The following is a 27,537-nucleotide window of genomic DNA, read 5'->3' as shown; positions in this document are numbered from 1 at the left end:
TCTTAACACTTGCAAAGCAATTTATGTTTGATCAGTGAAAATATATGGATATTCTTGTTATTGGGACAGTAAAATGCAAGTATGCAGCAGAGCTTATGCATACTAACTAGAAAGTATTTTCACCTTGACAGAATTTACCCAGAATGACCCAGAGAGCACATATCACAGCCAAACATTGCGTCCATGTAAAGTTTTGAATAATAATATTACAAATGAATTGTCTTTACATATCACCTGTCATAGATATACTGTCCAAAATGCTTAACGTCTGAATATCCAAATTGCTTAAATAGATGAATTCAAAGATGAATAGAGATATAGCTTTTCACATTGAAAATACTTAGTATCCATCAGGGTCCATGAATAATAATAATTATAATAATTATAATAATAACAAAACTATAAGTGACATGAAAACAATAGAACAATAGAAAAAATTGAACTGCCTTTAAATCCGTTGTTAATACACAAATAGTTTGTTTTCTACAAGGCCTTCCCATATTAGGTAAATTAGTAATATATCTGGTGTGTTTTTTTTTTTGGGGGGGGGTGTTCTGGGTGATCGGGTGGGTAGCAAAATGCAAAATGATGTGATTGTAAACTGCAAGCATTGCCTCTTTATCCTCTTTCATTCCCTGATTCCAGAAGGCCTGGGCAAAAAAAAAAAAAAACATTTTTAGATATAAAAGAACCCAAAGTGGTTAGTGGTTTATCTGGTGCTTCTCAAATTTAACCAAATGCCTCCAAACCCATTATTGTACAGCAAGAGAAACATACTGCTAAAGCAACAAAGGAGTTTCTCAAAGGCAAACATCAGAAAATTCTCAAGTCATTTACCCGAACTGAATCAAAATGAACATGTGCTTCTTATGCTGAAGAGAACACTTAAGGCATCTAGCCCCTGAAACAAGCTGAAGATGGCTGTACAGGCCTGGCAGAGCATCACCAGAGAGTATACTGACTACAAGCACACAAAAAACTAAATATAGCTTATTAATTTGCATAACATTAATGTCCCAAACATAGATTTTTTAAAAACTTTTGACAAGAGAGCTTTGTAACCCATTGACAGCAACAACACATGTGCTGTGGCGTGAAATGTAACATGAGAGGATGAGGAAGAAAACAAATTATGAAGAGTACTATTAGTTTCTTCGTCAGAGTCAGGACGTGTCGAATTGAGTACTTCCTCTTCCCAGGGTAACGAGAAAGGCAGTAACGTGAGAAGGTTTGCAATGCTCTCGCGCACCACACTAGAGAGACCTCCGCCGTTTGATGTGCGATGTGGTCGATTTGAACCCAGATGCTTCCGAGGTGCGGCAGAAACATTATCATATTGCCTGCAACATCACAGCAATTTTTATAGAATAAGGTCAAGTCCAACCCCTCCTCGGGTGGTGAGGGTGGGGGAGGAGCTGATATATGTAATTTCAGCAGTTATTAACCCTTTGAACCTCCAGGTTTTTTGGATTTTATTTATTTATTTATTTATTTATTTTTAATTGTAAGTGTCAGTGTTCAAAAACTTCATTGCTTTCCATTAGCAGTAGCGATTGTTATATCAGTATGGGTATAGTTCAGTTAACATTTCAATCACATATTTGTGATCTTACACTTTAAAGTGTTGATAGAAACTGCAGACATGCATTGAATGAGTATTTCTGTACCTGCTTAGAACATCTGAAATGACAACAAAAGCTACCTTTTTTGTGCTACCTTAATAGTGTGGATTATTGCACTGTATTCTATAAAGGTATTACATGTGAATTATGCATTGTTATGTACGCCTTAAGGGTGAATAATAAGATTTAATAAAGTCATATTCTGATCTAATCTAATTGTACAGCCATTTTATATCACTGTTTTGTGAGGACTAAATTAGGAATTGGACAAATCATTTTGGAAAGCTAGGGTATTTATATCTACATAAATTTATACCAGTTTCAGGGGAGAGCTGCATATTATAGGTACTATCAGAATATTGCTCATAACACAATACAAAGAAGCATAATATGCATGCATAATAAGAAAGGAAACCATGTCCCAATCATACATCAACAATATCATGTGATATGTCTATATCTACATACCACTGCGCTGCTTTTAATCAGTAAACTAAACTTGTAATTTCACCGGACCTCTCATATTAGGCCATTGAGAATTTAATAACACTTCAGAGAATACATAAAAGTGAAATAGGATGAGAAAATGTATTACCAGGTTGTTCCCATGCTGAAGTTAATGCACGCTGATTGTATGCTTCCTCATGCATTCAGATCAGATATTTGCAACTATGTACATGAGTCATAATGACATATTTGAGCAGCATGATGTTGGAACATTTAGCTATGGAAAAACTAGTAAAAGGAGACTTTCTCTACATTTTTTTTCAATTTAAATGATTTTCTCTCTGAGCCTAGCAATGCACTTAAATGGGGTGTGGCCTGAAGGAAAGCAACTGACTACTGACTTACACCCTCTGGAAAAAACACGGATGGAAAACATGGAGCTCTAGAATGTTCTGAGCAAGACAGTACCGGATACATCCACCCTGATTTGTATCAGTGCAAAAACTGTGCTATGAAACTGGAAGACCAAGACGCTACAGCTTAGCTCATGAGTAGGGCCACCAGTTTGTATCCCCTTGTTTTCTCACGTGGTTCTTCAGTCTTCCCGCCAGCTAAATGTCACGATAGCCTCTTTGCAAAGCCCCTTCTCAAACAATTACCTAATTTCCACCACCTTAGTAATTAAGTTCATAAAGTACTTGCCACTAATTAAGCACAAGTCAATGATTCACAGCGATGTTTACAAGTGACACGTTAAATTCTGTTTGATTACTTACTACTTTGATTATTGACTTCAGCGTGGGGATCAATAATTGTGCCCATTGTAGTCATAGAAATAATGGGTTTATAACTTAATGGAGATAACACCTCTGACATGGATGGACCTGGCATGCAATCTACGTGAAAATGATGTGAAGTCGAAGACAGAAGCAGCAGCCACCTAAGCAGCTATGGTGGCATCATCACCTCACACCCATCTCTCCTGGGAAGAAAACGCAGTGTCAGGTTTGATTCAGTCACGTCCATTATTTCAAGAATGTAGTTTTACAACATAATGGAGCAATCTGGAGGTTCAGAGTCCATCTCTGCGGCAGATGTCACTTGGGTGGATGAAATTCAACCAGAAACGTTGAAGGTGCTGGCTGTTGTCGGCGTGTAATGGCTGACACAAATCCTCCATTCTGCGTGGAAGTCAATAACAGCGCCTTTGGAATGGCAGACCAGGGTGGTGGTCCCTAATTTTAAGAAAGAGGACTGGAGGGTGTTTTTCAATTAATGGGGAATCACACTCCTCAACCACCCGGGGAAAGTCTACGCCAAGGTGCAGGAAAAGAGGCTACAATCGAATTGTTCAGGAGAAACAATGCAGGTTTTGTTCAGGCTGCGGAACAGCAGACCAACCTTTTTACCCTCTCTATTTGAGGGAGCATGGTAGTTTGCCTATCCACTCTATATGTGTTTTGAGGATTTGTAGAAGGTATATGGCCGTGTGCCCCTGAGTATCTTTTGGGAGGTGCTGCGGGAGCATGGAGTGCTGGGGTCATTGTTACCTGCCATTCAGTCCCTGTACATTTAGAGCAAGTGCTCACTCAGAGTAGGTGTCCGACTCCAAAGATGCGCTTTGACACCCCTCCTGTTCTTAGTATTCATGGACAAGATCTCAGGGCTCAGCCAAGGTATGGAGTGTGTGTCCAGTTTGGGGAGTCGAGTGGCATAGCAGTGGCATCTCTGCTGTTTGCGGATGCTGTTGACCTTCAATGCACACTGGAGCGGTGTTTAGCTGAGTGTGACATGGCCGGGATGAGGATCAGCACCACCGAGTCTGTGCCTATGGTCCTTTCCCAGAAAAATATGGTTTGTCACCTTCAAGTAAGGGGGGAGCAACTACCCCAGGTGGAGGAGTTCAAGTATCTTGGGGTCTTAATCATGAGTGAGGGAAAAAGGGATTTGGAGATCGACCACAGTCTAGGTGCAGTGGCTGCAGCAATTTTGGCATTGTATTGGATGAGGGCGGCAATGTAGGAGCTGAGCCAAAAGGCAAAGCTCTCGATTTACCAGTCAACCTTCATCTTCTCACCGATGGTCACAAGCTATGGGTAGTGATCGAAAGAGTGAGATTGTGAATACAAGTGGCCAAAAAGGGGTTTCTCTGTTGGGTGACAGGTCTTAATTAGAAAATAAATGTATGATTAGTCACTTGACTATGCCATTGGAGTGTCTATGGGAACCCCTGGAGGATAACAATTGAATTACAAATTTACAGTAAGTCCCTGTGGGTGACATGGTTGAGACAAACCGGTGGCCCTACTCATGAACTTTACATTCACTAAATAAATAAAAAGTCACCCATCCATGTTTCAATTAAATTGGCTCTCCATCGCATGATGTCAATCACCCAATCATCATGCAATCTAATTAGCCCTTCATTACGTGATGTCAGTCACAAAGTCATCATCCGTCATGTGACACTCGTCTCATCGGTCCCCTCCCCACCCCCTTCATACAGTGAAACACATCTGTTTTTGTTCATTGTTACACGTGCAAAGGAAAAAATAATAGAAAAAAAAATAGTTTCACACATCATCCTTCCACTGCGTGCAGTGAACACAAGTCCTTATTAAGCAGACAGCCTTCTCATCTTGTATGCAGTGCAAGTTGCCAAACTGTCTGACATTCTTACAATGTTCCTATACCTGAGTGAATTAATACTATCTGTCACCGGTAGTTATGCATCCCCCTTCCCCTGTCTCTCTGACAGAGAAACACAGGAGTGTCAATCAGAGTGGCACACATTCCCCCTGATTACCATCCTCAGAGGAAAAGTTTTCAAACTTGATCCATGCCAGTGTGGTGCTGTGCGAAAAGCAGGGTTAATCAAGTAAAGCAAGAGTGTAAAAAAACAGGAACTGAGCCATGGAACATTCTCCGGATGTTGTAATGGGAAATATATGTATTAAAATACCTTTAAATAGGTGCTCATCCCTATACTTATTCTAGAGACGGGGTTCAAAAAAAAATTTCTGGATTAAGCAAAAATATATTAAAGTACACGCACACACAGACACATGCACTTACACACACACACACACACACACATATATATAATTGCAATTTTGATATCATTAACTTCATTGTAGTGCATAATAAAACAGTCCTTGCAGAAAGACAGTCATTACATTTTGGTATTTAGCAGACACTCTTAGTCAGAGCAATTTAGATAATTTACATTTATATACACAATCCATTCATTCTAGTGGATATTTTTTACTGAAGCACTTCCATTTAATTACTTTAAGGATACAATGACTGCATACCAGCCCTGGAATCAAATGCACTTCTGTAGAACTTCGGAGTTAAACGGCCAGTCTCCTAACCATTGTCCTGCATTGCAGCCTCATTCACTCATGAATCGACATGCAATCCAAAAATATAATGAAAGTAAATAAATAAATGTAAAAATTGCATTGAATTTGTTTTTGTTTTTTTTTGTTGTTTTTTTTAAATCTGAAAATATTACTGGTTATATTAAATATATAGTTATATTAAAACATATACTACTACTACTACTACTACTACTACTACTACTAATAATAATAATAATAATAATAATAATAATAATGTTTAGAAATCATTTCATAGCAATTATTTCATTGTTTTAATTATGAAATTATTTCATGCTATGATCCTTTTTTAAAGAAATCCTAGCTTGTGAGTATTTTTTTTTTTTTTAATCCATTTGACTTGACTTGGTATCATGGACATTTATGATGGGTGTCTGAATATGACATTTAATGTCAGAATAATTGCATGGACCAGCATGTACTATACAGTAGGTCTATATATACAATTGAGCATTTGCTAAAGCTATTTATAAATCTGAGAAATCTCCAGTGAACGAAGCAGCTCTTTCTATTCAGTCATTAGCCAAAAAAATGGTGTACTCTCTTCCACGCTATTTATCATACTTATTATACTTATTATTTTAGTAATATGAAATAGGAGTGAACGATACCTGCTTGGAAGTCTTCACAATGCCTGGTTCGGAGGCTGCGCTATTTAAAGTGTCCTTATTATATAAGCCGTGGAAAAGCAGGTCTTTATTTAGCTCTAGGAGAAATTGAGGAAGTTCACCCAGCAGTATGAGAGGAAGACCTGCATTGATTGTGTGTTTTTTAGCAGAAAACATGGAAGTGTACATTTCTCCTGCCTCCTTTTATGCTTCAATAGTGAGAGAAAATAAAAGAAGGTAAGAAAGATTTAGAATGAAAATCTCAGCAACATTCAACAAAATCAACATTCATCTTGCTGGCATCGTCATGGGAAGCAGTAAGGCTCTGTATAACTCTAGCGTATGGAGACGTGCTCATTAGCACCTGCAGTGTCTAGGTGGCTATGCCATTATCCAAAATTGTCTTGCTGATTTTCATTTTACTGACAGTGGAAGAGAGAGCCACATGCACATTTACTAATGAAGTGGAAGGGATAATAGATTAAATTAAATGATTAAGAAAACATATATAATTTGAATTCATGGCCAACAATATGGCGTATTTATAAATATTAATTAAAAATGCAAATAAAAAGAAGAAGAAGAAAAAAAAAGAAGACAAATAAACAAACATTCCATGGTCATTATTGCAGTGGCTTATATGGTAGCAAAGTGTATTACATCTCATCAACAAAAGGTATTTTTTATAAGGAACATGCTGAGATGGTGAGATTTGCATTTCTTTGTGCTTCACTGTCTATCCATTGTAACTAGGCACCATTCAACACTCCCAGTCACTCCCAAATCAAAAGACATTTTGCAACTATGAGTGTGTGCTGTGCGTGTGAGTGCACAGGTGCAAGGTGCAGATACATAGGAAACATATGCATGCTCGGATGCATTTCTATAGGTGAGATTTTGCATCTACAAACACACCATTTTAAATTAATTCAGCTATAGCACCTTGGTATGATTACAGACCTATTTACAATGCAAATTATTACGAGATGTAACGAGAAATATGTGCTGTGGAACCACAACTAAAAGAGCATGACTAAATATATCATTCAGAAATTTATACCAACAGGAAACTACTGGTTCAAAAAAAGAAAGAAAAACCATACAGTGTAAAAATAATCTAAATTGACTGCTTGCATCATCCTTACCGACAGATTATTAAAAGTGAGGTCATGTCAGCGCTCTCCGGTTCTTCGCTTATGCAAGGCTAAACTCGCCCCTAAGTAGCTGTCTCACCGTGTTCGCGGAACGTCGATGTGATGCAGGAGCACTGCGGTTCACCTGAGATGTTGTTCTCGCATTCCATGCCAAGGCTCGCCTGCCTCAAATTTGGTGCCTCAGCCTTTTTTCTTCCTAGCCTTGTTTTCATGCTGGGCATGTGAACGGATTCATTTCCACTTTACTCCTGGTCTTACATTTCTCTACATGCACGGGGAGAGAAAGAATGCATTTTTATTTCAAATCTGTTTGAACTCCAGTTGTGCCAACTTTCAACCACAAATCTGTATAATGGTTACATGGGGCATAGATTCCTCTTGACCTTATGAAGAATGATAGCAAAGGGAGTAGAGTAGGGAAGTGTTTATGGACCTGTATCACAGCAGAAGAGCAATGCTGTACCTGTTTTTACTGAACATGCAGCATGCACAACACATGTATTTGCTTTCACAAATTTGGATCACGTCTCCCCAGATGCACACACACATAAAAACTCACTCACATGCGCAGATGCACACACATATGCATGCACACACACACAAGCTCGCTCAGACAGTACTGGATCCTCAAGAGTGGTGGATTTCGCAAGTATCACACACATACTGTACATGTGTAAAATGACACACAGAGACACATAGTCAAGATTATTCATTGATTAGTGTTGTTGTAGTGCTAGAGCAATATACATGTAGTGTTGTGGTCATGGTAGAGCAGTAGATATATGTAGTGATTTGGTAGTGTTGGAGCAGTCTGTATCGTTTTGTGTTTGTGTTAATCTGTGGGAAGGGTTTTTGTACTGTTAAATTAGTCTGTATGCAGTGTTTTGGTAGTGTTAGAGCAGTAGATGTATGTACTGTGTACAGTGTGTTGGTAGTATTAGTGGGCTTTTGTCTTGGAGTATATAAGCCAGTATATTTGTCTATAAAGTGTCATTACTTATCTCCATTGGTTAAAATAAGAGGGACTTATGCAACCAATAGATATTGATCATTATATTCATAATTTGCATGGCACACATTTAGTGCATACTGGCATTGTGCATTTTGCTATTTTTATTACTATAGTCTGTTCTTGCATGTGCTATCCACTTGATTTATCCTGAAACCTCATTAAACTATCTGTCAATTAAAAAAAAAAAAAAAAAAAAAAACGATTTCACATTTTATAATAATACTGCTAATAACCATCCTTACCATCAGACCATCAGCACACCCCCTATAATCCCCATAATTGACATCATCATCTTCATCATTACAATAATTATCATTATCATCTTGGGAGCCCCACATAAATTTCTTTTTTATCATTGATTTATGTCCAGGCTGGAGAAAACCTTTGTGAGAGACTTTGTGAGAGAGTAAAGCATCTTTATCTCACAGGAACAAAATGAGAAAAACAGGAACATTTATTGTGCCAAGTTCTCCTGAAGGGTAAATGTTCGGAGCGCTATTTTGTACCTACTGAGTCGTTAGAGCTAACAGAATAAGCCACAGCCTGGGTGAGATTTTAGACCAGTTTAATACATCGATTTGTCTTTGTGGAGGTACATTGCATTTATTTTCATCAGTTCAGATGTAATAGAGCATATTTTGTATCACTGTAGGTTGCGGGGCTGCACATATAGACAGAAGTGGACCCCCATCAGTATAAAAGCTTCTGTTCATCTCAGTCAATGCGCTCGTCACCTCTGTGACTATTATTTTGGCACTCAGGGATTTCCCCATCTTTGACCAGAAACATCTGACAGCAGCAGGACACAGAAGAACAAATTCATGGCATTTTGGTGAGAAAGGCTTTTATATCCAATCCTGTGGTGCTATTTTGTTCAGAGCAACACACTTATATGTTTGCCTTCGACTGTTTCAGAAACATTACAATAGCTGCCAAAAAATAAAATAATAAAAAGAACAATTTAATGTCTCCCCATTAACCATCACTGACTGTACCAAAATGCAAAGCCTACGCTATATTCAAGTATGAATGTATAATTACCCATAATCACTTAATTATTACTTTTTTGCCATTTTCTTTTTGCAGTTCTTTTTTTTTGTAATTGATACATTTATTCAATTGAGCAAAATTTAAAATAATGGGCAACATATTATAATCCTATAGAAATGAAAATCCACTAATTTGCACTTTATGAATAAGATCAATGAAAAAGTGCTCATCACTGATCAACATGTCCATGGGGACTCCTATAATAAAACAGCACTATATATAGTAGCACTGTCTCCTCACATCAAGCAGGTTTAAATTTGAATCCCAAATGGGGCCCTTCTATGCAGAGACTTCCATTCCTCGTGTTCACGTAGGTTTCCTTCCCCTCACAGTCCAAAAACATGCAGGTTAGGTTAACCGTAGTGTCTAAATTGTTTTAATATACTGTTGCTGCTACAATGAACAACAACTACTAATACTCTTACTGCTGCTACTACTACTTCTACTATTACTACTGCTACTAATAATAATAACAACAATAATAATAAAAAAGAATTGTCATTATTAATCATTAACTCATAATAATCATTATTAATCTTCATCCTCAGGTGAATTAGAACACTTATGCCGATATGGACAGCAGTCAGGTACATCAAACAAACTAATTTATAGTTTGCCAAGCAACGTGATGAGCTTCTCAGCCATCAGCATTCAGGACGCGTATAGCTAAAGGGTGTGTCAGCGGCAAACGGGGCTGGCTGCTATGAGCCGGGCTGTCGCCACGGCGCTCAATTACCATTCATGCGCTGTCGACGGCGAGCGCCGGGTCTCCCCGCGCCGCTCCCGGCTCCCCAGCGGTGATGTTTCGCACGCCGGCGCTCATCGACATGCCGTCGAGCGCGCCCGCCTTCGGAGATTCCCCCCGCGCGGACGTCCTTCGCCACGTCAAAGCGGCTAAGGAGAATTAAGCAGCGCGTTTGGGGTGGGGTGGGGGGGAGGAGGCTCCAGAGACGCGCCACTCCAGAGAGCTCTGATGATGCGAAACATTAGAGCGTTCCTCGGAGCTCCTCGCGCGCGGCAGCCCGATGATGCCACGGCCCGGTTCTCTTCCGATGTCCTGAAAAAAGTGCGGCCTTTTTGCGTTTCGAATGGGATGCATGATATCGTTGTTTTCGTTCAATCACTGGGTGTGCCGACAGAAAGTTAGAATTAAGGATTGCATTATGAAAAAAGCATATGCCGTTTCTCATTTTGAAATAGAAAAGTGTCGAAAACACACGTGCATAAGAGAAATAAGAAGCAATGAGAGGTCAGTCAGTGAAGGGGTTAACCGAACATATACCGAACGATATGTTTTTAATTTGTTTTGCTTTTACTTTTATCACATTAAACATAAATATGTCTGTTTTCATTTGGATGCACTCTCAGATTCTATTAAACTACCAGGTTATTGCTTTTTGATTGCATTTATTACTTTCCTTCTCATTTCCGTGCTCCTTCCAACTTCCCCAAACATTATTACTGACGATATATGCTTCCTGTGTTCATCATATGAAATTTCATATAAGACATTTGACCCAGTGATTGATTGATCAGAAATAAATATACAATTGTGCGCTTATTGCTTTTTGAAATGTTTTCATGTTATTACTGTGTGCTGCAGAGTAAACATCGTAGGCTGTATCAGAACTATTCTCTAAAGAAAATGCTTTTTCGGTTGATGTGGTATAGCACATAGAGCATGTTGCATTACATAGGAGTGTTCTGTTTTGTTGTGAATGGTATTATGACTACAAATAAGTTTGACCACGGCACAAAACAGAGCACACTCCAGTCTACACTTTTAAGCTGACCAGTCAAAACAAACCTTTAACCGCTCGAAGGATTTATAAAGGCAATTTTCACCTGGGTGTACTACTCTTTGTGGCAACACACAGCAGAGAGCTTACATAGTCATCAAGATGTGCCATCATGACTATGTATCAAAATTTAGGAATGTGAAGAATTATTCATAGTGTACACAAAATGTACATAAAAATGCAACTGTCCTGTTTTTTTTTCCCCCACAAAATTCACATCTAAATTAACGTCAAAATTACTATTAAACATTTACCCCCAACCTATTTCCCACCACTGCAAAAAATAAAAAATAAAACATTGTGTAGATAACTAAAAGCTGTGACATTTTGCAAGGGGTTGTACAAGACGCCCCAAAACCACTCCAAAGTGCATATTTTGGATACTGTTTTGAACACATAATCTACACCACATAAACAGATATTCACTCAAAATCGCATATTTTTAACAGATAAGAGAGGAGAATCAATTCTAACATCTTTTCAGTGTCAACATCTTACAGAAATTAGCATTGTGTTCAATGCTGAAATATGTGCATTAACTGGCAGGAAACTGAAAATGAATATTATTTCAGGTTGAACGCACTTCGCTGTTGCGAACGTTACTGCTGCAATCGTCACCCACCTATTGCCAGATAATTTGTCTATTAGAAGCTTTGCGAAAGAGAGAGAGATAGATGTTCTGCACCTATGGTAAGTGTGTTGTTCATATTCTGAACGTGTTAATCAATGGATAATTATCCAAAGTGAAATCGTAAACATCTAAAAACATATCCATATATACCTATGCTATTTGCAGAAAAAGCATGGCGTGAAGAATGTTTATGTGGAATAAGAAGAAATAATAAAGAGAACAGTAAAAACACTTTTTCAGTGAGCTTAAATGCCCTCCAGTGGGGCCATAACGTTGCCTAGGACCCCACCTTTGAGCAAATCTCTATGTTATAAACATGAAAACGAAGCCTGTAATTGAGATCCACTTTTTCAAGCTCTTCAAATACTTCTGTCACAGCTTAAAACCTTTTTCTCCATTACGTTTTATAGCACAATGGAATGTTGTTAGGAGAACTAGCTGGCTTTTTGGCTGCATGCAGTCACTCACCATCAACACGATCTTTGTGATGCAGAGCGCCCCCTGGCAGTACGCAGTTAGATTACCTGGGAATTTCTGGACCCATCGACACCAATGACTGCTCATGTGAAAGGTTACAGTCTTGTTTAATTTGTTCTGTAACTTGATTGACTTTAAAGTAAAACTACTGCTGTTCAGATAAGCAAACATTCAAAATACTACTACCCGAGATCGGGTAACTGTAGAAAGTACAAAAAACAAAAAAAGTTTAATGGTGTGGGCTACTATGTAATAAGTGATTGGGGGATGGGGAGGCTCCTTTTATTTTACTGCCGTTTATTGTCCTGAGCGCTGATAAGGGAAGGAGTGGCGTTGTTGGCCAGAAAGAAGTCATTGGCAGGCGCTGACCTCAAATTTGTGGCGTATATAATTTACAATGCTGTAAATTAACGCTAAAAACATGTGCAATGCAATGGGCACAGCGTTGGCAAAATATCAGAATTTAATTGTGATTGTCCTCAACACCTCAATAAATAAATGAATGAACAAGCAAATAAATAAATAAATAGATAAAATTGATTGAAAACAGCAGCTGCAATGCAATTGTTGTTTTGTAATAATGTAATAATATTTTTGTCATTTATGCATTTGTAATTTTTTTGTCTTTTGTGCATCTTGCAGTCCTATTCTTATATATATATATATATATATATATATATATATATATATATATATGTGTGTGTGTGTGTGTGTGTGTGTGTGTGTGTGTGTGTGTGTGTGTGTGTGTGTGTGTAGTTAACAGTTGTGGTCAATTCCATTTCAATTAATTTAAATTATGTTTAGTTAATGAACTGAAATGCAATTTAACACTGGAGAACATCCTCACAGAGTATCATGTCAGTTCATTTCCTGACATAAAAAACACTGAAATGGAATTAACCCCAACACCTGTTGTAGGAGGTGTATTCGTTTGTTTTTAGGATAAAAAAAAACCTTTTCCCAAGGTAACCCAGGGTTACATCATAATGTACAGCATTTACAAAGCCATCATTTATATAGCAGAGTAATTACTGAAAGCCAGACAGCCTTGGGCAATATAGCTATATTTTGCTCAAGGGCACAAGAGTAGAGTCTCACCTGAGACTAGATGGTACTATAATGCCTAATTTACTGTTCAACTGTTGTCTATAATATTTAAATTCCCATGTACTTACAGTATTTTGCAAGAGACAGTTTTAATATGCCTGGCAATAGCCAATTTGTGTACAGTTAATATTTTGAGCGGATCCAGACCGGTAATGTTAAACCAAAATAATGAACTGTCAGATTCTTCCAAACTGCTCATGACAGAGCATCAGAATATATTTCTAATAAAACACAAACATTAACAGAGGGAGTCGGAGAGAGCATAAGAACTCAGTCTTTGCCAGAGTCTATGCCTCTGGATACAGAAGAGATAAGAGGTCGTCAAATCTTCAGGGAACAGAAACGTTGTTTGTGCAAAATAAATCTTAAGCTTCTGTACATGCAGTTTGTGCTGCAGTGACGTGCATGTTCTGTTATTTTCAGCGCTGTGTCAATGCAACATTAACACTATAATGCTGGTGGTTTGTGTAATGGCTGTATTATGGTGCCAATGGCCTTCGCCATGTAGTTTTGCAGTACGGTTTCTGATGGAATTTGATTTGTTCCACGGGTACACCAGGGATGGGGGAGGGGCGGTGTTCTTAATGTGAGAAAGTGTCTCAGTTTAAGCACTGGTAATGCAGGGTTAAGAATGAAATGTTATATTTCTGAATGAACTGAACCTCCAATCCCCCTCTCTAGTCGTCAGATCTGGTTCCACCTGCTGACACAATATCACGCATTGGAATTTAAAAAACTGGATCTCTCTGCTTTGCGGCATTGAAGTAGTTCCAAAAAAATATATATACTTTTTTGTGGTGGAACCCCACCATTTCTGAAATGATCCATGCACAATGTGATCTGTGTGTGTGTGTGTGTGTGTATACCTGCTTGTGTTTCTCTGTGTGTGTTGTCCATTGCCAATAGCTGTCCGTGTTTTACAATAACTTGATCCCCTACCAGGCCTGCTGGCATGTTTGGTCAATGATATAAACAACACACTATTCCTTCAGAAGCCCCTGTCCAAGATACTGTTAGGCTTTGAGTGGTGGCTGAGTCACTTACTTATATTAGAGTAGACCAGAACGCCAGCTGAAGCTAACGCCTGCTGCTCCCACCGCTAACACATTAGCCGCTGACAATCACGCTGGCCATCTCATTAGCTTCTCCGGCTGGGCGGCGACACTGTCACAAGCACGCCAACGTGATGTAGCTTGTAGCTCGTTAGCGCAGAAAACCCCCTCCAACACATACACACCTACACACACATGCACACATACTTTTGCTTACACATATACAAACACACATACTTTTTTGGAAGCAATGTGTAATGCTGAGTGGGACTAAATCTGCTTGACTCCAGACACAGACAGGACCCACACAATCTTGGCATCTGTAAACCCATTGTTTAAACTGACAAGTGCATCTTGTGTTACGATGGGTGTGGGAATTCGAAAGGGTGCAGAGGACGGCTTCCAGCTGTTGAAGGCTTAATTGCAACAAAAAAGCTGTAAATAAATAACAAGGTCTCGCAGTAGCGGGCCTCTGGTAGTCACACAGGCTCATCTGTCTGGGCTCGTAGTGACTGCGGCTGTTTTCACATCCTTTGCTGCACTACAGTATATGTCAGAGTTACTCACAGTTAAGGAATATGCATGCCGCTGTGCCACAGACAGAAAACACCCGGAGGCACAGCTGTACAAGTTATACACTGTTCATAGGAAGTGTTTTTGCTCAAGAAGAGGATGATGATGATGACGACGATGATGCCAGTGATGGTTATTATTATTATTATTAGTAGTAGTAGTATTAGTATTCAAATTTTGACTCATTGAGACCCAACATGAGAGAGAGAGAGAGAGAGAGAGAGAGAGAGAGAGAGAGAGATTCTCCTCAGGAATTAAGAGGACAGAAACATTGTGTGCAAAGGTTATTCTGTTTTGTTCCTCTTTCTTCAATTTGGGGGGGAACTTGGAGATATCCAATAGGTAATTAAAATTAAACACTGCACTCTTCAGCACAAGGTCAGATGTGGCAGTAACACTATTTCTCTGAAGCAGAGCTCCCGAGCGAGATAAAAATAAAGAATACGCCCATTCTCAACCTCTAATTTGGACAATGAAAGCACATTTGAAGTCCTCTTCAGGAAATAATAATAATGAACTAAGTTCTGGCTGGACTACTACACACAGTGGAAGACACGGCATCATTAACTAGAACTACAATGCAGGATTACTAAAAGAGTTCATCTGAACATCTTAGCCACATTAGCAAATATAATTGTATCCCATGCAAAATGTCCAGCTAAGATACCACCAAGCGAGCAATATCTGGAATCTAGACATCAAGAGGGGAGAAAAATCTAGGTTGAGAGACATCAATAAACAGTAGTATCCATAATATAGTAGCTCTGGTTTTACCAGGATATAGCCTGGCTATGTTCAAGTTAGCTAGAAAACCGTCACTTTCAAGGAAATGTCAACGGATTTTCACCTGAACACATAGATGACGTTTTACTGACTTTTCACCACGAAAATGTTCAGTATGCAGAGTGCGGGGCCCATCCACACACTACAAGATGGCTTTAACACACTGAGCCACCCAGCAGCTTCTTTACAGCGTGTTTATTAATCTCCTTTTGAGTTTATTCTGTGAGCTCTGGACATTCAAACAGCATGCATTAAAAATATTGGTGGGGAGACCATGTGACATAATCTGTAGGGTGGCCATTTTTCCAGCAGGGGGTGGACCTTCATGTGAAGCTGGGGATTCAATGCCCTGCCATGACACGTGTTATCATGCAATCTCCATTTGTAACTGTATCTGCTCTTGTCTTCTTGATTGATGAAGTGAACAAAAAATACATAAGGAAGGGTGGCAGTCCACTCTCCTTCAAAAAATAAAAAGGTTGGTGATAGGCAAACAGATTCCTTGGACTGAAGTGAGGCTTCATCATTATAGGATACAATAACGATTCTTGAGGCAATGGTTTTATATTTGACAATATCACTCATTTTTGCTATGATACAATCAAAATGATCAATAAATGTGATCCGGCTAACACAGTCCTGTTGCAACACACACATGACAACCAAATTGAGGTTAAGAGTGCAAAAAACCTATCGACGTAATATTTAACAGAAGGACAAACGGCTCTAGTGCGAGTGACGATTAGATAGTTGCAATGATGTTGGCAGTTGGCAGAGAGCAAACCGGCATACGATTATGGACATTTAAATAAGTATTTAGCTATGATTAATAACAATACAGGTTGTGTTTTGTACGTTGTATTGATCGGATTGGATCGTTGCCCTTTGACCCAATACATCGATCTGGATCAATGTACCATTACACCGCTGGACAGAAGCTGCTCTTTTTCAGCCAGGACACTACACATTTCGGACCACACCTTTCCCTGATACCCAAGGAACATGAAACCAATCTGTATACGCATACAGAACCAAAAACGTGGCTTTGCGCTGTTTGTGTAGTCCTGACCTCTTTTCCTATCTTCAGTGTGTCTCAAGGGCTTTATACTTCAATAGTCAAAACCTTGGCTGAAGAAAAATCTGAGCCACAAGAAACAAGGCCTCTGCTTCACCTAGATAAAGTTCTTAAAATCAAGACAACATCTAAGCAGTTACTTGAATTGAATTTATATCTTTACTTAGTACATTAGCCCCAAGAAACATTAACTTTAGGGGACAGGGCATCCAGTTTAGACACATTAACTTTTTCCCTTTTTTTTATTTTATTTTATTTTTTTAGAGGAGGACTTCATTTTCAAACTTTGATAGCTGCAAAATGTTGCAGGACCGCTTAAAATTCTTTTACTACGACTTGAAAACCCATTACGAGTGAGGCAACCTTCAGGCGACCCTTGCAATCTGAAAGGTTTCTAATCTCGCAGGCCATGTTTAAGAGCTACAGATACTCTTCTAAGATGTCCTACCATTTAACCTACTCCAGTAAATTAATTCATGGGGATATTGGAAGATCAGAGTAACATTTACCATGTCTGAATTTTTTTTTCAGTCTCCATAAAATGCTCCATCATTATGATCATGCAGTTATAATGTTAGATGGAAGCTCAGATATAATCTATGGAACAAAATTGAGTGATACGATATTATTTAGCCCTATATCACATTTAGTAATAATCTAAAGCATTTTCCCGGCTCATTAATTTATTTTATTCTATTTTTTTCCACAAAGCAGACACCTTTGTTTTTAGTGTCCAAAACTTGGTTAATCTGGTTAATTACAAATGAGCGCTACCTGCTCAAGGCCAGTTATTCTGTCCTTATTGAAGTTAAAACAGAAAATCGTAACTGTTTTTAAGTTGAGAATCGCAACCAGCACTCCACTCTTTACCTCATGCTTCTGTAGTGATGACAGTTTGAATCTAGTTCAATATACGCTGAAATTGACTAATATGGCTTCATTTATAGTATTACTGGAATATTTGCATTTTGTAGTTTAATGTTTTATGTCCGCACACACGCACATACACTCAGAGCTACTGTATGTAGATAGTTTAAAAATACAAATGTTGAAATTGATTCAGCTGTGTCCTTTATTTTAGGAAAATTGTTTTGCAATATTTGGTTTTGTAATATTTATGAAACTAGGTAACTGCTAGTGCAGAAATCGATGCTGTGATGCTGGATATGTCGGACACAGCTGGCCATCAGTGTAGCAGTAGTACGTAGTAAAAAACACTGCTTTCTAGAGTTAAACCATTACAGACGCAGGTTGTTGGCTAACGAAATACCCAGCACTGGCTCATGTGGCTGTAAAATATCTGACCTGCCCCCCTAGGAAATTTTTCTTAAGCAACTTGTCAGTATAGCAAGAGATGCTGTGTATCCCCATCATTCTAGACTGCTCCCAGCTCATGTGCAGGAGCTTGTCTTTACAAAATACAACTTTGAGCAAAGTTTGAGCAAAGGCATAATAGCTAATGATGTATTCCACCCAAGGAAGCGTTTCAATTTTTCCTTTAATTTACCCAAGCTTATGCAAATCAAACATAGAGGTAAAGTGCGGCTTCAACAAAGAGGGTAGAAAATGTATTAACAAACAAAATCAACAAAACATGTTAGCCTTACATTCTGTAGTGTTTTTTTTAATTATTTCATTAGGAGTTCATTGCATAAAGTAGCTCATAATTAAGATTAGGAACTTTTTTAATCATAAAATTAGTTTTTACGTTTATTATTGACTTCAGTGTCCCTAAGGTAGGGGTGGTGGTGGGGTTCATGCAGTTCGTACTATGCAGTTCAGAGTAAGGCTGAGTAACTATGTTTTGATCTATAAAAGCCTGTTACAGCTAAATAACATATAGGTCATTGTTAGTTAAATACAGCTTTAAGAAATAAATGTGTGATTTTCTCAGAAACTAAGGTACATATCACATTAATTCGACAAGCAAATAGACACACTTATGACAATTACAAAATATATCCCCCAGCGCCATGGTCTCCGACACTTCAGGTCACTTCACCAGCTTGCCTGACATCCCTAGCTATGAAAACATGCCTTGTGAACATGACAAATCCCTCACTGAAAATGAACGGGGATGGTGTTGCCGCCCCCAAAAAATTACCTTCTTGTCGGAGACACATTGGCTTCAGGACTGCTAAAGGAGCAGTGTGTTATCAGTTTTAAAAATGCAGGTGCCATATACCATAAGAGTTATGAGACAAAAACAGGCAAAGATATTATTAAAGGAAGTGGCGAATTTAAGTGTTGTTTAGTATGACAAATAATGTCCCCATAAATTTCAGTCAAAAAAATAAGTTATAACAAACATATCCAGAGTACTGGGTCTGGGTAATGAGTAAAATGGTGTTTACTCTCGCGTTGATTCAGCTATTCCTCCATGTGTCCGTGGTACTTTAGTTCACCTGAAGGTTTTCCCTCGCCCTTGCTAGGCCTGTCCTCTCCAGGTTAGAGTACCTCATGACGCTGGAAGCCGGCAGAACGTTAGCAGATGTCTTCACCCTTTGTGTGCACTCTGCCATAACAGGCAAGTCTTATGTTGTGTCAAGGCCAGCAACAATACAGAAAACGGCTACAGGTCAGTTATCTGCTGAATTCTGCTTTTAATCCCAAGGTCATTTTGTGATTGTTTAAACAAAAGATTGTGTGCAATACATTCTTATATATATATATATATATATATATATATCTGTAAACAGATGGTGACATAATCATCATTTGAAAGGATGCTAGATCCATAGTCTGCAATGCATTGTCTAAACTTGACAACAAGCAAGACCTTTGTGATGGATGCGTTTTCCCTGCACTAAAGGTCAGTGTTTTCAATTTAAATCTTTCCTGAAATGTCCATGGTCTCAGAGATCATTTTGTCAATCACCAAATAATTTTGGTAAACACTTGGAACTCAGTCGTTTCTAGAAAATGTATGCATTTCTCATAAATCTGTCAAGATTCACAGGAAAACAGCGTGATTTGTTCTTTAGCTTACATTAAAATTTTGGGAAGTGCTTTTCCAGAAAGAAAAAAAAACAAAACACTTATGGTCATATTTTGGTCACAGAGAAAGGCACCACTAAAAGTGTAAAACAAAGAGATCTCTGTGGCACCTTTAGTATCATGCTGTTCATTTTGTTTCAGGAGGTGTAACTTGTGAAAATACGAGTAAATGTGTTTATGCACGTGTGTACACGTGTATGTGTACACGTCAAGAAGCCAACTGACTTTGAAACATTGTCATAACATGATACTGACGGCAGTCCTCTGGTCACGGACCTTGTCTTTGTACAATTTACATTTGTCGTGAATCCAGACAAAGGAGAGGTCTTTAATTTAGTTAATATCACATGCTATTACATTTGTGCACAGATAAGAACCTAGCATGGCTAAACCTCATCCCATTGTGTTGTGCTAAGTTTTGCGGTGTTAGACAATACGGTGGACATCAAAATGTCAGATTCATTGCATGGCTTGCAGAGAGGTGCAAATGCATGGAAAGAGGTGAGCAACCTGCATGAGGTGAAACACGTATGCCGTATGTTTACTGCCGGCTGGTTCTGTGCATGCTAGGATACTGTGTGACAAATGAGTCTGTATAGGTGGCCAGCTCACACACAATGCTGGTTATAATTACTTATGCTGGCGCAATTTCCAGCGGTGCATTTGAACCAAACCAGTCCTCTTAATGCGCAGATGAGCATCTGTCTGTCTTTGAAGATTAAATACGGGGACAAAATAAATAAATAAGCAAGCTGTTTCAGAAGAGAAGAAATATATTTTGAAAACCTTATATTCAAAATATAGACAGCTAATGATAGTTTTATAAAGTGCAATTGAACATGACAGTGGTTAAATTACATGGATAAGAATTCCAAGTCTGTAGCTGATCATTATTTGTATTCAAATATCTTATTAAAAAAGCAAAATGAAATAAAAATAGACTAAAATGAATGTCAGACACATTTAGGAAATGCAACATGTTTGTTCAAGCAAAAGCTTGCAGTGTGTTCGTTCATGTCTCCTGCGGATCATCTTCCAATTTGTGCTTTAATTTATCATCTAAAAGGAGAGAAATGTTTGCTGTTATGAATTCTCCAAATACTCACTTAATTTGAATATCAATCACCTCAAATGATATCAATTAGCATGCACAGCTTCAGATGTAGCAAAAATACTGGGTATTCTCCGAGGGGCTAATGTGTTTGAGCAAAGAATCATCGTTAAAAAAAACGTGGATTATTTGGTGTAATTAATGCGCAGACATCTGTTGTACGACGGCAAACACATAAGTGCAGTATCTCCTTGCGTGATTTGTTGCGCGGCTAGCAGGACTGTCTGAGCTGAGACATGTGACAGAACTTTAATTAGAATGACTGCCTGTAGGAAGCCATGGAAACAACACTCCGCAGTGTTATTCGGTACACATCGAAAGGCTCTTAAAATAGCTCTGAACATTTCCTGGCTGTTTCAGCCACTGAATATCACAGGGACTGAGGAGAGGGAGAGAGAAAGAGAGAGAGAGAGAGAGAGAGACAGAGAGAGAGAGACAGCGAGAGATTTTCTATAGAAACAAGGAGGGCATAATCAGTGTGAAAATGCTTATTCTGTTTTGTTCTTTGTTTTCGATTTAGAAGTAATAAAGAGGTGAGTGAGAGAGAAAGGGAGACCAGGATGAAGGAACTGGCAACATTTTTTACTGTATCAGCGTTGTAAGCCTGAGGAACACAGGCTTCTGGGGCAGGGATTTAATACTTTATGATATCCTCTGAGTCGTCAACAAAAAACAAAGAAATATACTGTATAGACTTGAACAATAATGCTTCTGATGGGGAGAGGAATACAGGGGGTTGTTCGCTACAGTCAGCAACATGTAACACATAACACACATACGCATTCATAGAAGTAAGACAAAACACCCACACAAACACATTCATTGATGCGCATGGATATGTGCACACCCACACGCGCACACACATTTTGAACAAACCAAAAAAAAGCATTAATCCTTGTTATTTTCCAAATTCAAGGTGTAGATAAATGGCTGAAATGCATCCTATCTTATTCTCTTCAGCAGATTAAGAAAGAAAAAAAAAAACATTTTTTTCCCCATAATTCAAAGGTAAATGAATACATAAACAGCTGCTGTTGTGTTTCAAATGCTCACCAGCCTGAGAAATGCCTTCTGTAAAGGAGATTGAATGAACAATACATTTATAATGCGCTTAGCTGGTGAATCAGTCAGTGTATGTCCAAACAAAACTCAGTACAGGTGCTCTCATTCAATGCAACATTACATTAATGGAGTTTCCATAAAACTGTTTTAATGTAAATTTGTGCATAAATAGCTGCCTGAAATTAGATAAAATCACAAAATATTGCTTTATCGTGTTGATAAAGAGAAGATGCGATAAAGGGTAATGGAAACAGATTTTTCAAATAAATGATGATGTGACCAGGACCAAAGTCACATGCTTCCCCTCCAGGAGGCCCAACAAATGTCATTAAATAGACCATCGCATGTTCACTTCAATGTCTCTGGGTTACATGTAATGCAGCCATGTATAACTGAGGGGGTGACTATGTCTTATGAAATCTCCTTAACTATGTTTGGCTAGCACTCTTTTGATTTCGTAATCTTGTTGCTCCTTCTTCAAAATATTCTTGTTACAGTTGTTGATGGAAACATGCACTGATTCTTATTTTCTTTTGTCTATTTTTCAGAAATTTTCTCAACATTTGTGAAACATTTAGATGAAAGCTTAGTTAATTATGATTGCAATGTCCAAATACTCACTCCAACCATTCAACTGACATTGCTTCCCAAATTTGAAATAATATTACTTTCTGCAGTTCCCCAGACTTTATGTTTAATGCATTAAAATAATATGCTATTTAAGGATAGTGTGCGTGCGTGTGTTCATGTGTGTGCCTGTGTGTGTGTGTGCGTGTCTGCGTGTGTGCGTTCATGTGCATGTGATTCATTTTTTTATTCATAAATGTTTGCAATAATAAATGTTTCCCCACTTGTATACTTCAATCAGATATATGTATCATTACAATCTATGTCACTGTATCATCAGTGCTTTATGAAGCATCCAGCAACTTGCATGAAGGCAATAAATATAGTCTCTTTGGTGTTCTGTCTTTAATTTTATTTTCATCTTTGTTGACTGCATTGCTTATGAGAAATCGTCCTTTCTCAAATGGCTGTTTTTAGATGCTGCGTCTGGCAGAAGCTTTATCCCTTAGACATTCGGGAAAGGCAAGTACAGTGTGCTGAAAGGTTAATAAGGGATTGAACAACATATTTTGGTCTTTGTACTTTCCTTTACATGATAGTCAAAAATACATGAGGATTACATATTCCCCTTGTGGAGCTGAGAAAGTTCTGGAATAATTCAGCAGACAAAGCTAGGCCTAGAGAGGAGGAAGACAAAAAGCCAGATGGAGGACCTGCAGGCCACGGGGAAAAGGACTGAATTAAATGTGAAAAAAAGTTTTTTAAAAAAATAAAAAAAGAGCTAACCCAAAGGAGTCAGAGTGCGTGACTGTAGCGGCGTTAAAAACAACCCCCTCGCAACACTGGTGTGGCCCTGCTCGTTCGTTCAGGCCTAGCAACCCAAGATAATGGGCAGTCCTGCCTCTGTTCACTGCACCTTGGGATCCAACATGGATGGGGTGGACGATAATATATTCTTTCCAAGAAGTCTAACTTGTGCACAAACTTCAGGAAATATGGTTGCCGGTAAGGGGTTCCCTCACCCATAAAAAACACTGGAAGCTTTGTATTATTTATTTAAGAGCCTTTCATCTGAATTTGCTTGAGAAATGACATTATTAAGAGTCAGTGGATATTACTCTGAAGCGATTAATGAGCAGGCACATAGATTGAGGTCTTGCTGGCTTTCCTTGGTTACTCCAAATTTAAACTGGAATATACATTTTAGAGCGTAGGTGAAAGCAGGGTGCATATTTTATAGTTTTATGGAAAATATGTCCACCTCTGTACTATAAGTACAGATAACTGCTTATTGTTGGGTCAGTTTCTGAAGCATTAATTAGAAATCTCTCACGGGGACATACTTCTTAGAAATCCCTCACAGTGGTGTACTTCTTAGAAAATACCTGTGAAGATGTGCTCAGAATAAGTGACAGAACAAAAGGTGACAGACCAGAAAAGCTATTTTTGCACGGAACAGAGAAACGTCATGCAGAGATAGTCAAAATCTGCTTCGATATAAAATGACCTAAGGTCGCAATCAACCAATCGCAGAATAGACTAAGGCACCTATTCCAGAAAACCCCAGTTACAGATGTGTAAGGTTAATTACCCCTCCTGCTTTTTCTTCTCTAAAAATAGCATTTGCACCGTTCCTCATTTGCACAATATAATAATTCTGAGAAGAGTGAGATGCAGGTGTGTACTCCATAGTGAAGTAATAATAATAATAATAATAATAATAATAATAATGCATATAACTTTTTCTGGATGTATTGTTTATAAGACCGTGGTTCAGGTTCAGGCCTTGTGACATTTTAGTAATCAAACAAACGTGGAATGTGCCGATAGACTCTTGACTATTTAACTGTATTTTTGGCACCACAGACATTGATAACACTCCCACTGCATTGATCATATTTCAGAATGGTATTGATTATAGCATGGAGCTAAAGGGTATATGTGTGTGGGGGGGGGGGGGAGGTGGTGGTGTCAATGTGCTTGTCATGCTGGCTTTGAGTTTCTAATTCAGAATGGAGCCTGTCACGGATGACTTCACTTTTCATGATAAAAAACATTGATTTGAAAGCATGGGGTGTGACTCAGAGCAACTCAAGCAACAGCCATGTGTGTCACGCACAAAAACATGCACATTGCGTGTGCGGGTGTGTGTGTGTGTGTTTGTGTGCATGCTTGCTTGTGTGTGTGTGTGTGTGTGTGTGTGTGTGTAGATGACCTCAGCGATTTGTTAATGATAACAAGACACAGTTTTATATTTCAGCCACAAAAATAAATGTAGTGATAATTATCAACATGGACTGACAGTCATTTGGTTTTGAGCATGAGTTTGAAAGCTGTCTCAAACCTGTCTAAAACATTCTCTGACTTCCTTGTCATTACTGGTTTTTATTTGAGGCCCTCAGCTTCATTTGCACTACACAAACACACAGCAGTTCTCCGGAAATGAAGAGGAGCCTGTTTCTTAGGTGACACTATCTATAGCAGACTCAGACAGTGTATGGAGATATTCTCCCTGGGAGGCACTGTGAGCAGACTGAAATGAATCACCGCAGTCCATGCATTCTCCAATAAAACTTACTTCTGTTACATCGCACCGAGCCCTGTCAGTACACACACTCACACTGTATTACAGGTAGAATATAACATCAATAAAAATAGCACCATCATGATGTAATCTCTCCAACTCTCGAAGATGCGGGGAATATTAAATCTTTGTTCTGGGGTTGGACTTGGATGGCTCTGACTTAGATGGCCAAAGCCAGATGGCTCCTGGAAGAGGTGTTTTGTTTTCCCGGAGGATGCCGGTTTTATCCATCAAATCTAGCACTGCAGTGCCAGGGACACTGCGCTATGCGAGGTGCTATCTTTCTGAATGGGGCTGGTTCACTGTGGGCATTTCTGTAGCAATATTCATTCAGTGTATTTGCGTTCTGTAATTGCTCCTCTATATGCTATTTTCAATTGGTGCTGTCGAGTGCGACAATCCTACCAAGTATTCAAATGTGATGAGGCATGCATGTCAAATGCAGAAGAGCAAGTCTGTCATATATCTATTATTATTATTATTATTATTATTGTCAAAGAGTAATATTTTTAATAATTTCCCCTGAACACCATTGACCACATTGTGCATCGTGTGCAGTTTACTTATTGTTTTAAGCATGTGCAGATGTGTGTGTACAGTATATACCTACTGTATGTACACTACATGCACAAGGACTGAGACTAAAATAGACAAACATGCAAATGGGATGGTAAATCTAAGTTTTACAGCTGAATTGCAACAGGGCAACACACATATTAATTTATTTATACTTCAAGACTGCTACCATCAGTGCATTATAAATCCCACACTTATCAATACGCAATCTGCTAATGCATGGGCCCGATCAATTTCTGCAGAGCAGAGCAATGTTTGGGGCCAATGTGAGACCCCCCCCCCCACACCACCACCATCTTCTCCCGCCCATCAGGGATGACCTACTTAATAAGAAACATTGCTTCCAGTCAACCCCACTGCCTGTGGTGGGAAACAGGGAAAAAGTCTTTATGGGTGGGTGAGAAGGACCGCTTTTCAACTGGCATTAGTTAATCTGATCACTTCAGTTTTACCTTTACCTCCGAGAGATGTCTAATGGTATTGCATTATCTCTCTCTCCCTCTCTCTCCCCTCTCTCTCTCTCTCTCTCTCTCTCTGTCTCTCTCACGCACACACACACATATATGTGACTCTTTCGAGCCTGGAGGTATGTCACATACATATAAATCAGATAAATGAACAGTGCAAAAAAAAAAAAAAAAAAAAACCAAATAAGCGCATCAGCCAAAGGCTTGGAGTTACCGAATATATTGCAACCAAATTACCTTAAACTTTCTCCATTTAGCATCATCAATTAATTTCAGAGTATTTCTGCCTTTGGTAGAGTTCTGTCATGCATCCATTGTCTAACCCGCTTATTCCTGGTCAGAGTCACAGGAGGGCTGGGCCCTATCCCAGCATGCACTGAGCGAGAGGCAGGAACACACCCTGGACAGGTGACCAATCCATCTCAGGGCACACATCACTCACTCCAGTTTGCCTAACCTGCATGTCATTGGGCTCTGCGAGGAAACGCTAACATGCAAACTCCACACAGAAAGGCCCCAGCCAGGACTCAAACCTTGCTGTGAGGAAACAGTGCTAACCACTGCGCCACCTTGCACCACCATGCAAACTATAATTCCACACATCTCTGAATGACTGAACAAAACTCACATATATTCTTTAAGAAAGGTCATCTTCTTTTTTCCTGTTTTAAATATATTGTTTAATTTCATTTCATACAACCATTTTGGTCGCAGTGCAGGGCAATAGAAATGTCAATGCATCAATAAATTGCCTGTCAATGACAGCTAATATAATGGCACACAGAACCGTGGCCACTATGATTATTCCTGCCAATAAGCATGACCCCATTTTGTTGTGCGGATGCGAGGTCAATGGGGAGAGGGGTAAAGGTGAGGTTCCAGTCAATAATTGTATTTGTGTCACGGACTGAATGGGAACATGATTGCAAGTATAAAAATGATTTGTACATTACCTGACATTTCCTCCAGTATTTTTTGAACACTGTTTTTTTTTCTATATACTTATTTATCTGCATGTTTCCTCTGAAGTCCTAGTGCACAGGTAGCCCAGCCCCAGAACAGAAAGAGAGTTCAGAACAAACACAGCGATCCCCGGAAGAGGAAGACAGATGACCGGAGCCTCTTCGGAATGGCATGCGAGCTGGCTAGAATGGGAATTCCGAAACCCTACTGGAGTTATTGACGATGGATCAGAGCAGACATGACAAGTGTCGAAAAGAGATTGTGAAAGGTCCCCCATCTGAAATCTGGGGAGAGGGGGTGGGGGGGAAAGAGGGAATAAGCGCGCTTTCGAACATCGCGTGAGGGCAATGTTTAAATTTGGAGAGCGTCGTCGGCCCCGGGGGGGACGCTGGCTGTCAGTAGATCTGCTGACCTGGCTG

This window comes from Anguilla anguilla, chromosome 7 (genome assembly GCF_013347855.1).
Source record: "Anguilla anguilla isolate fAngAng1 chromosome 7, fAngAng1.pri, whole genome shotgun sequence".
Classification (NCBI taxonomy): domain Eukaryota; kingdom Metazoa; phylum Chordata; class Actinopteri; order Anguilliformes; family Anguillidae; genus Anguilla; species Anguilla anguilla.
The sequence above is the reverse complement of the archived record's forward strand: the minus strand, read 5'-3'. Positions refer to the sequence as shown.